The sequence below is a fragment of the Phyllobates terribilis genome, unplaced genomic scaffold (genome assembly GCF_046119375.1).
Source record: "Phyllobates terribilis strain yellow unplaced genomic scaffold, ASM4611937v1 Scaffold_4__5_contigs__length_816908805, whole genome shotgun sequence".
Classification (NCBI taxonomy): Eukaryota; Metazoa; Chordata; class Amphibia; order Anura; family Dendrobatidae; genus Phyllobates; species Phyllobates terribilis.
Window position 1 is genome coordinate 679378945 of NW_027362764.1, and position 12355 is coordinate 679391299.

The window sequence follows — 12355 nt, forward strand, 5'->3', positions numbered from 1 at the left end:
CAGCATGAAGATTCTGTGTCTTGTGGGGTGGGCAGAGCAAGAGAGCCCCCCCTTTCTGTACCATGGGCTTTTATAGCCAGTCGTATGGACACCTGTTCTACATATGGTAGTGAACCAAAAATACACACACAAATAGCGCATGTCAACTAGACACGATGGCTGAGGCATAGAACTCAGAAAAATGATTATCGATTAACATTCCAAATGAATTTCCATAATTAACCATTTAACAGAGACCGCCTGGGAATGCCAGGTGCTGTAGGCTTTTGCTTTTTTCTTCCTTCCACCAGCAGGGGGCACTCTCTTCTATGCCTTTTTTCCATTCCCTTTCACAAGTGCACACATTCATTCTCTTTTCTTTTTTTCATTTGCTTTCTCTCTTGCGCTATTTCATCTCTGCAAAATACCAGCATACTTCTGATCACCATGAGCCTCCAGCATTGTTGCTTATTTACTTTTAATACTAGGCTCCTTTTCACCAGGACCAGCGTCTCCCGGGTGGCTGGACGCAACCACCGGTAACCCCAAGCAGAAGACCTTTGCAGGCAACACGACCCTCCCCCCTGAAGAGCAGCTCAAAGTCACTGGCAACCATCTCACCCTCTTCCTTCATTCACCCCTGGACGTCTCGCTCCGCCCCCAAGTTACGGGTCCAGCTTGCTCTTTCTGTCACATTACCGCGATGAAGGGTTTAGCCTGCAGGAGACCCTGCGCCGAGACATTTTTGAAGACACCTGATGCGGCGGGTGAATCACTGCTAAACAAACCACACCTGTAGGGACGGCACAGCCTTTGCATGGACCCTTCGGAGCCCGCCCCGTCACGGCCAGATTGCTCGCCACCAAGCGATCCTGAGAAAGGCTGGCCGGGCCATAGATCGAGCAGCGTCTACTGGCCATACCACCTTGGATACGCCCGATCTTGTCTGATCACGAAAGCAAAGCAGGGGTGGGCTCAGACAGTACTTGGATGGGAGACCTCCTGGGAACACCGGGTGCTGTAGACCATTTTGATGACGTTTTGCCCTACTGCCCAGCTTGGCAAGCATGGAACGGCGCCTTGCCATACACCGACCTTAAGTAACTTAGATGATGGAAGCCCCAAGGCCTCTGAGCCAGTTGGCAGCTAAGTACACTACCCCGCCGCCTTCACTCAGGCCTGACACCGAGCTCCTTGCCACGGCTAGGAGTGCTTATTGACACCGCAGCTCGCTGTGTGGAAATGATAGCGTTAAAAGCACCCGAGGCCGTGAAGGGGCCAGGCTTTCAACAGGTGCCCAGGGAAGGTTTTGGATGCCTGCCGCCTAGCGAGTGCCAGCAGAAGTAACATGTATCTCTGCAAAGAAGCTTGTGTAACCAAGCCAGACGGCTGCCAAAGAGCTAACCTCAGTGCAAGGAAGGCAAGGAAGGTGCGGAAGGAATTGGGGAGGGGTGATTCCTGATAGGGCCCTGAAATCATAAAACAGGCAGGAGAGTCTGACGCATGGTGACGGAGAGGTTGTAGGGGCAGATAGGGGGTGTTGTCACGTGCGAGCACGTGTGCATGCTGGCTTGTGTGTGAGAGTGCGCTTCCTAGGTGTGGCGCGCTGCAGACAGTCAAAGGGATTGTTCCCTTTCATTAAAAGTTAATCCCCGGCTGCAGCCTATTAGAAAGCAACTAACCACACTCTACTCACCCTACCGGTGAGTCTCGCCTCTGCTCCCGGCCTGTGGCATTGGCTGTGAAGCTGACGTTCCGTCGACAGCGCTGCAGCCGATCAGTGAGCTCAGCGGCTCTGAGTGGGGCGTTGTGTCTACAAGACCTTTTAAGGAAGCCAGCAAAAAAATTGAAGAGAAGGGAAAGCACAAAAGGACCTGGTCTTGCTGAGCACTGGAAAGGGCAGCCGGCAGCCAGACGTCAAAGTAGAAAAGCAGCAAGTGAGAAGCTTGTCTTTGCCTACGGCCACACCACCCTGAACACGTCCGATCTCATCTGATCTTGGAAGCTAAGCAGGGTTGGGCCTGGTTAGTACTTGGATGGGAGACTGTAAAATAATACGCTTCCTGTATTATTTTTTTCTACTGAGGACTTCTCAAAGTATCAATATCACGATATTCTTATAAAAAAATGTATCTATTTATTCTTGGATTGTTCATTAAAAAGAATCAGATTGCAGCAGGTACATACCATAATTAGTTATAAAGTAATTGTCCATTTGTCCATAATTAGCTTAATTGTTGAGTTTCACCCATGTTTCCTTGGATCCTGGCTGGTAAATCATGTCTTTGTCCAGCATGTGTCCAGGCCTACATGTCATCTGCTTCTCAGCATGAAGATTCTGTGTTTTGTGGGGTGGGCACAGCAAGAGAGCCCCCCCTTTCTGTACCATGGGCTTTTATAGCCAGTCGTATGGACACCTGTTCTACATATGGTAGTGAACCAAAAATACACACACAAATAGCGCATGTCAACTAGACACGATGGCTGAGGCATAGAACTCAGAAAAATGATTATCGATTAACATTCCAAATGAATTTCCATAATTAACCATTTAACATTTCCCCCTTTTTTGAGAATAAAAGGACTTTAACTGAAATTTCTCAAAAGAAGATACATTCATCAATCATTTTTTCTTTCCTTCTTCCTTGGCAATATCATTAAATTTCCATAATAATAATAGTAATAATAGTATCAATATCGGATTATTGTTATATAATAATGTGAATTCATGTTATGGTAAGGCGTGACTAATATTCATTTAATATGTATAATTATACTTCCCTATATCTAAATTGAAGCAATCGCGGGTTCAATCGTCATCATCTGATGTCATCGGGTCGTCGTCTCATCTTCTTCTTGGTTCTTTTATAACACAGTCTTTAGATGAAAACTCCTTTGAAATAAATTACAGCATGTAGATATTGTACAGTCCATAATTGTGTTCATTATTGTTCAGTCCATAAACTGTACTCTTTATTAGAAAGATCATGTATGTCAGTTGATAAGAAAACAGAGTCCATGGATGAAATGTAGCTTTAATATCTGTGCAGTGTCACCTGGACTTACGTTGGATCGTCTTTGGAATCTTCCGTGTGTCCGCACTGGTCTCGTGTCACTTTTGGAACAGATGTGACGTCTTTGGTCAGTAAAGCAAGGGTTAACTTTCACTTTCCTGCTTTATATAGCACCATAACCAGTACTCAGTACTTTATATACAGGACACATATGCCAGGTATTACCTGTTCACCAGCTTTCATTGAAGCGTTGCAGGTGATAAGAAACCACTGGAACGTGATGAAACTTAAACACAACACAGTACATATAGGATCATCGTCCTCTGTCGTCCTGGTGATCAGTGGTGTGAATTGTATTGTATGTAATGGACACAGTCTATTATAACACTTTATTAAGATAGAATTCATAATTGCGATGTCTCGATTGAAGTCTTCATTCACTAATCTGATACCAAATCTGGCAGTTTTTCCTAACCTATAATATCACAGCGTACCATAGCAATCAGTAATATCCATCTAATTATTATCAAAATATTAAAATAAATTATGTTTGGAATAATAAACAATAATAGATAATAATTCATTATCAATCAAGTTCTCCATATGATAGAACATTTTTATGTCATAGGTGTAATTACCTTTTCCAACCCATAGGTGTCAGTGTATTTTGAAAAAACAAGTTTTTATATCTTTATTAAACCAATAATATCAAAGAATGTATACTCCTGAACCAAAATGAATAAATATATGAATGTATGAATGAATGAATGAATGAATAAATGAATGAATGAATTGTTGTGTTTACTCAGAAAATGTAAACATTTTTTTCTTTAGCAATATATATTTAATGAAGCAATACTCTTGTATTAGACATTACTTTATTAAATATGAATGTGTTTTCTCAATTGAGATATTGAACTCAAATAAAATCAAATGAGAATTAAAAAATGAAAAAATAGAAAAATAAGAAGTATAAAGTAAGAATAAAATTTTAAAAATGAAAAATAAAATTAAGAGTAAAAATAAGAATAAAAATAAAAATAAGGCCTTTAAATTTTAATGACAAATGCAGAGTAATTATATTCTCCATAAAAAATACCCTTATATCTCCATTATCTGGATGATTTCATATTTGTCATAACCTTGTACCACCAAAAAATATTAAATTATGCAACTTTGCATGTAATACCCTTCTTAATTATACCATAGTACCTTATTATTATTTCTTCTTTATTAAAATGTGTGGAAAATAAGTATTGATCAAAAGTGATTATGTAATCAGGATCAAAAACACATTTTCTCCCTTAATACCAAAAATATTATTTTATAAAATTTATGTATATATCAGAACCAAATTAAAAATAATTACTCTTCTAGAAATATTGTGCATAAATTTCATATCGATGAGTAGCATAGATTTGACTAAAGAGAAGTGTGTACCTATTTAGGTAACCATTAAAAATAATATTATAGTTATTCAAGAATATTATCATGTGGAAAATTATTCTAAATATAAATTTGCTTTGTAAACCATTTTGATGTGTGGTTGCCCTTATCCACTATTAGTTAAATCAAGAAATAATAATTAGTAAAGAAATATAGAAATATATACATGTAGATACAGTGCCTACAAGTAGTATTCAACCCCCTGCAGATTTAGCTGGCTTGATAAGATGCAAATAAGTTAGAGCCTTCAAACTGCAAACGAGAGTAGGTTTTGTGAACAGAAGCATAAATCTTACAAACCAAAAAGTTATGTTGCTCAGTTGAATTTTATTAAATTTTAAACATAAAAGTGTGGGTCAATTATTATTCAACCTCTATGTTTAATATTTTGTGGAATAACCCTTGTTTGCAATTACAGCTAATAATCGTCTTTTATAAGACCTGATCAGGCCGGCACAGGTCTGTGGAGTTATCTTGGCCCACTCCTCCATGCAGATCTTCTCCAAGTTATCTAGGTTCTTTGGGTGTCTCATGTGGACTTTATTCTTGAGCTCCTTCCACAAGTTTTCAATTGGGTTAAGGTCAGGAGACTGACTAGGCCACTCTAACACCTTGACTTTTTCCCTCTTGAACCAGGCCTTGGTTTTCTTGGCTGTGTGCTTTGGGTCGTTGTCTTGTTGGAAGATGAAATTATGATCCATCTTAAGATCCTTGATGGAGGAGCGGAGGTTCTTGGCCAAAATCTCCAGGTAGGCCGTGCTATCCATCTTCCCATGGATGCGGACCAGATGGCCAGGCCCCTTGGCAGAGAAACAGCCCCACAGCATGATGCTGCCACCACCATGCTTGACTGTAGGGATGGTATTCTTGGGGTCATATGCAGTGCCATCCAGTCTCCAAACGTCACGTGTGTGGTTGGCACCAAAGATCTCGATCTTGGTCTCATCAGACCATAGAACCTTGAACCAGTCTGTCTCAGAGTCCTCCAAGTGATCATGAGCAAACTGTAGACGAGCCTTGACATGACGCTTTGAAAGTAAAGGTACCTTACGGGCTCGTCTGGAACGGAGACCATTGCGGTGGAGTACGTTACTTATGGTATTGACTGAAACCAATGTCCCCACTGCCATGAGATCTTCCCGGAGCTCCTTCCTTGTTGTCCTTGGGTTAGCCTTGACTCTTCGGACAATCCTGGCCTCGTCACGGGAGGACACTTTCAAAGGCTGTTCAGGCCGTGGAAGGCTAACAGTAGTTCCATAAGCCTTCCACTTACGGATGATGCTCCCAACAGTGGAGACAGGTAGGCCCAACTCCTTGGAAAGGGTTTTGTACCCCTTGCCAGCCTTGTGACCCTCCACGATCTTGTCTCTGATGGCCTTGGAATGCTCTTTTGTCTTTCCCATGTTGACCATGTCTGAGTGCTGTTCACAAGTTTGGGGAGGGTCTTAAATAGTCAGAAAAGGCTGGCAAAAGAGATCTTTAATCCACACATGTGAAGCTCATTATTCTTGGTGCCTGAACTACTTCTTAATACTTTAGGGGGAACAAACAGAATTCTTGTGGTTTGAGGGGTTGAATAATAAATGACACTCTGAATTAACTTTTAACGTTTTAAAAAAACAAAAAAACAAAAAAAAAGTTGCTGCAGTGCATTTCCCACTTCCAGGCTGATCTACAGTACAAATGTCACAATGCCAAGTTAATTCCGCATGTGTCAACCACCTAAATCTGCAGGGGGTTGAATACTACTTGTAGGCACTGTAATACCTAATTATGTATTATAATTTCCTCAGAATTAAATATATTTTTGTACCTTCACATAAAGAAACATTTTTTTTTTCAAACATACAAACATACGAGGCCTCTGTCATATCAATCACACTTAGCAGCTGCTGATTTACTCATCTGTCACCTTCACTCTGACATTCACAGATCTGTTCAACTCAAACATTCCACATATGAAGTTTTAGATATGTATATATATTTAACCCAAAATTGTTGTATCCCAATTTATTAATGCGCATTGCCATATCAATTGAATATCTTTATATTTATATACTGGATTTTGGCTGTTGGAGCTGAAAAGAGGACATCGGTAAACCAGGGGAGGAGTCCTGAGGAGATAATTTGCATATTCCCACTGCATTTTGGGGTAAGTGAAGAGTCTCCGCGAGCTCAAAGAACACTGGATTTTGGCTGTTGGAGCTGAAAAGAGGACATCGGTAAACCAGGGGAGGAGTCCTGAGGAGATAATTTGCATATTCCCAATGCATTTTGGGGTAAGTGAAGAGTCTCCGCGAGCTCAAAGAACACTGGATTTTGGCTGTTGGAGCTGAAAAGAGGACATCGGTAAAGCTTTTTTTTTAAGCTTTTTTCACTGTTTTCAGAACATTAACAATAAGAACATGGAAGAGTCCAGGAGCTATTTGGTGAGCTGCATATCCTGCTACATGTTCACAGACTTGCCAGTGGAAAAGCCAAACTTCACATGCCAGAAATGCAAGCTTGTGTCCCTGTTGGAGGAAAAGTTGCGAAATCTAGAAGAGAGGTTAACTACCTTGAAAATCATTAAGGAAGGTGAAGAGTTCTTATACAGAGCAGAATTATCTCTTCATGATTCAGAAAGAGAAGAAATTCGAACTGCACCTGACGAAACAGAGGAATGGAAGCATGTGACCCACAGAAGCAGGAGGATCGAGAGGCAGTCAGCACAGATACTGCTCAGGAACCAGTACCAGGCTCACACGCAGGAGAACCATGAAAAAATACAGCAAAATAAGACTTTGCCAGCAATGAATAACCTTGTAAGCCCTCAGAATCCTCCTGGATGGAAAAAGAAGAATGTTGTGAAGAAAAAACGGAGAGTGGTGGTCATGGGGGATTCCCTGTTAAGAGGAACAGAGGCCGCTATCTGCAGACCAGACATAACCTCAAGAGAAATGTGCTGTCTTCCAGGAGCAAAAATTAACAATGTGTCTGACAGGATATCAAGATTCTTCAGACCTACAGATCACTACCCATTCCTGCTACTACATGTGGGGACAAATGACACGGCAAGAAAGGACCTGGAAACCATCTGCAGTGACTTTGAAGACTTAGGCAAGAAAGTGAAAGAATTGGGAGCGCAGGTGGTCTTCTCATCCATCCTCCCAGTGGATGGCCATGGAACAATGAGGTGGAATAAGATTCTACAGGTGAACAACTGGCTACGTCGATGGTGCTGTCAACAAGGATTTGGATTTCTGGATCACGGAATGAATTACCTATACGATGGACTACTTGCTAGAGATGGGGTGCACCTTACGAAGACTGGAAAACATGTATTTGGAAGTCGCCTTGCTACACTCATCAGAAGAGCTTTAAACTAGAACAATGTGGGAAGGGAAGCAAAAGGCCAGAAAAAGCCATACAGCTGACAAATACTATTGAGATCTCTGCTACTGGAAGTGGAAAGGAAGAACAAAGACAAAACAATTTAAATAATAAAAATATGGGAGGAAGAGAAACCAATCACAAACTAAAATGTTTTTATACAAATGCACAAAGCATGCGCAACAAACAAGGAGAATTGGAACTACTAACGCAGGAAAAGGAATATGATGTCATTGGAATCACTGAAACTTGGTGGGACGATACACGATTGGAATAAAAGGCTAAAAGGATACAACTTATTTGCAAGAAACAGACTTGATAAACGAGGAGGAGGTGTTGCATTGTATGTTAGAAAAGCGTATATCTGCACAGAGATTGAAGCTTCAGAGACTGGGAGTTCTGTGGAAACTGTTTGGGTAAGAATACAAGGAGAGAACAACGGAAAGGACACCATTGTAGGCATTTACTAGAGGCCACCTGGGCAAGCTGAAGATATGGATGAACTCTTTATGTATCAAATGACCAAGTTCTCCAAAAAATATGACGTAGTGGTCATGGGAGATTTCAACTATCCAGACATTTGTTGGGAATCTCTGTCAAGTAAAACTAACAGGTCAAGCAAATTCTTATCCTCTCTTGCTGACAACTTTATCTTGTAGGGGAGAAAACAAGTGGATCTGCTACTTTGGATCTAATCCTTATAAACAGGGAGGAAATGGTTGAGGAGGTAAAGGTGGCTGGGACCCTAGGAGGCAGCGATCATGCTATTATAGAATTTTGGATAACTAGAGGAGGAAGACATGTGAAGACTCAAACTTCAAGGTTAGATTTTAGAAAGGCAGATTTTAAGAGACTCAGAAAGAGAATAGGAGGGATCCAATGGCTGGATGTCCTTAAGGACAAAAATGTCCAGGAAGGATGGGAAATTTTTAAAAATGAGATTCTCAAAGCACAATCGTTAACAATCCCGAAAAGTAGGAAGAATGGGAAGCATTTAAGGAAACCAGGATGGATGAACACAGAACTTAAACACATGCTAAAAAGAAAGAAAGAAATGTTTATTAAATGGAAAGAGGGAGGCATATCTAAAGAAGATTATAATGCAGTCTGCAGATCCAGCAGGGCACGTATCAGGTTAGCTAAAGCTGACAATGAGTTAAGGCTTGCAAGAGATGTCAAAAGCAATAAAAAAGGATTTTGGGGGTATGTCAAAAGTAAAAGAAAAGTCAAAGATGCTATAGGATTTTTACAGGATGAAAATGGAGAAATGGTAAGAGAGGATGTTGAGAAGGCCGAACGTTTTAATTCTTATTTTGCATCTGTTTTCTCTCAGAAAGAAGATGTAACATCAACTGATCTCCACTGTCCTTTTAAAGGAATAGAGGAATCTAAGTTATCTGTAAACAGAAAGATTGTGAGGGAATATTTAGCTAACATAAATGAGTTCAAGTCTCCAGGTCCAGATGAATTACACCCCAGAGTACTGAAGGAGATCGTAGAAGAAATTTTAGAACCACTCTCCATAATCTTTGAAAATTCTTGGAGAACAGGAGAAGTCCCAGAAGACTGGAGAAGAGCAAATGTTGTTCCTATCTTTAAAAAGGGGAAGAAGGTGGACCCAGGGAACTATAGGCCGGTGAGTCTGACTTCTATACCAGAAAAGATCTTTGAACAAATTATTAAACAACATGTATGTAAGTACATGGATAAGAATGAAGTGATTAACCAGAGTCAGCATGGGTTTGTAACTAACAAGTCATGTCAGACTAACTTAATTTCCTTCTATGACAGAATCACTGACTGGGTGGATCAGGGAAATGCTGTAGATATAGTATATCTTGACTTCAGCAAAGCATTTGACAAAGTATCTCACACCATCCTTATTGAAAAAATGACCAAGTATGCAATGGACCAGGCAACTGTTAGGTGGATTCATAACTGGCTTAGTGATCGGACTCAAAGGGTGGTTGTAAATGGCTTCACATCCAGCTGGATGAATGTCTCAAGTGGGGTACCACAGGGCTCCGTCCTGGGACCTGTATTGTTCAACATCTTTATCAATGATTTAGATGAAGGAATTAAGGGTAAACTGATTAAATTTGCTGATGACACAAAGCTAGGAGGGATAGCTAATACTAGAGAAGAGAGAGAGAGGATTCAAAAAGACCTAAATAAACTGGAGCAGTGGGCAGCAACCAACAGAATGGTTTTTAACAGGGAAAAATGCAAAGTAATACATCTGGGCAATAAAAAATGAAAAAAGCATATACAGAATGGGAGGAATAGAGCTAAGCAACAGTACATGTGAAAAAGACTTAGGTATACTAATAGATCATAGACTGAACATGAGTCAACAGTGTGATGCAGCAGCAAAAAAGGCAAATACAATTCTGGGATGTATTAACAGAAGCATACAGTCTAGATCACGTGAAGTCATTATCGGTCTTTACTCCTCTTTGGTCAGACCTCATCTGGAATAATGTGTACAGTTTTGGGCACCACATTTTAAAAAAGACATAGACAAACTGGAGCAAGTTCAGAGAAGAGCGACCAGAATGGTGACTGGTCTGCAAACCATGTCCTATGAGGAACGGTTGCAGGATTTGGGAATGTTTAGCTTGCAGAAAAGAAGACTGAGAGGAGACTTAATAGCTGTCTACAAATATGTCAAGGGCTGTCACATTGTAGAAGGATCATCTTTATTCTCATTTGCACAAGGAAAGACTAGAAGCAATGGGATGAAACTAAATGGGTGGAGACACAGATTAGATATTAGAAAAAGCTTTTTGACAGTTAGGGTGATTAATGAGTGGAACAGGCTGCCACGAGAGGTGGTGAGTTCCCCTTCAATGGACGTCTTCAAACAGAGGCTGGACAGACATCTGTCTGAGATGATCTAGTGAATCCTGCTTTGAGCAGGGGGTTGGACCAGATGACCAACAGGAGAAGTCCCAGAAGACTGGAGAAGAGCAAATGTTGTTCCTATCTTCAAAAAGGGGAAGAAGGTGGACCCAGGGAACTATAGGCCGGTGAGTCTGACTTCTATACCAGGAAAGATCTTTGAACAAATTATTAAACAACATGTATGTAAGTACATGGATAAGAATGAAGTGATTAACCAGAGTCAGCATGGGTTTGTAACTAACAAGTCATGTCAGACTAACTTAATTTCCTTCTATGACAGAATCACTGACTGGGTGGATCAGGGAAATGCTGTAGATATAGTATATCTTGACTTCAGCAAAGCATTTGACAAAGTATCTCACACCATCCTTATTGAAAAAATGACCAAGTATGCAATGGACCAGGCAACTGTTAGGTGGATTCATAACTGGCTTAGTGATCGGACTCAAAGGGTGGTTGTAAATGGCTTCACATCCAGCTGGATGAATGTCTCAAGTTGGGTACCACAGGGCTCCGTCCTGGGACCTGTATTGTTCAACATCTTTATCAATGATTTAGATGAAGGAATTGAGGGTAAACTGATTAAATTTGCTGATGACACAAAGCTAGGAGGGATAGCTAATACTAGAGAAGAGAGAGAGAGGATTCAAAAAGACCTAAATAAACTGGAGCAGTGGGCAGCAACCAACAGAATGGTTTTTAACAGGGAAAAATGCAAAGTACTACATCTGGGCAATAAAAATGAAAAAAGCATATACAGAATGGGAGGAATAGAGCTAAGCAACAGTACATGTGAAAAAGACTTAGGTATACTAATAGATCATAGACTGAACATGAGTCAACAGTGTGATGCAGCAGCAAAAAAGGCAAATACAATTCTGGGATGTATTAACAGAAGCATACAGTCTAGATCACGTGAAGTCATTATCGGTCTTTACTCCTCTTTGGTCAGACCTCATCTGGAATACTGTGTACAGTTTTGGGCACCACATTTTAAAAAAGACATAGACAAACTGGAGCAAGTTCAGAGAAGAGCGACCAGAATGGTGACTGGTCTGCAAACCATGTCCTATGAGGAACGGTTGCAGGATTTGGGAATGTTTAGCTTACAAAAAAGAAGACTGAGAGGAGACTTAATAGCTGTCTACAAATATGTCAAGGGCTGTCACATTGTAGAAGGATCATCTTTATTCTCATTTGCACAAGGAAAGACTAGAAGCAATGGGATGAAACTAAATGGGAGGAGACACAGATTAGATATTAGAAAAAACTTTTTGACAGTTAGGGTGATTAATGAGTGGAACAGGCTGCCACGAGAGGTGGTGAGTTCCCCTTCAATGGACGTCTTCAAACAGAGGCTGGACAGACATCTGTCTGAGATGATCTAGTGAATCCTGCTTTGAGCAGGGGGTTGGACCAGATGACCCAGGATGTCCCTTCCAACTCTACCATTCTATGATTCTATGATTCTATGATTCTATGATTCTATGACCCAGGAGGTCCCTTCCAACTCTACCATTCTATGATTCTATGATTCTATTTCTTTGAATATTCCCCAAGTACATATTATATAATATGAGAGTAAGTCACTGGAATTTCAGACACTTGAAAAAACTCTTGTCTTAGATTCTTTTTTCACT

The 12355-nt window shown here is 40.6% G+C and overlaps 1 pseudogene; it reads left to right on the forward strand.

The window, feature by feature from the left end:
• The first annotated feature begins 886 nt into the window (after positions 1-886).
• Positions 887-1006, forward strand: LOC141269734 (5S ribosomal RNA; annotated as a pseudogene).
• The last annotated feature ends 11349 nt before the right edge of the window (positions 1007-12355 follow it).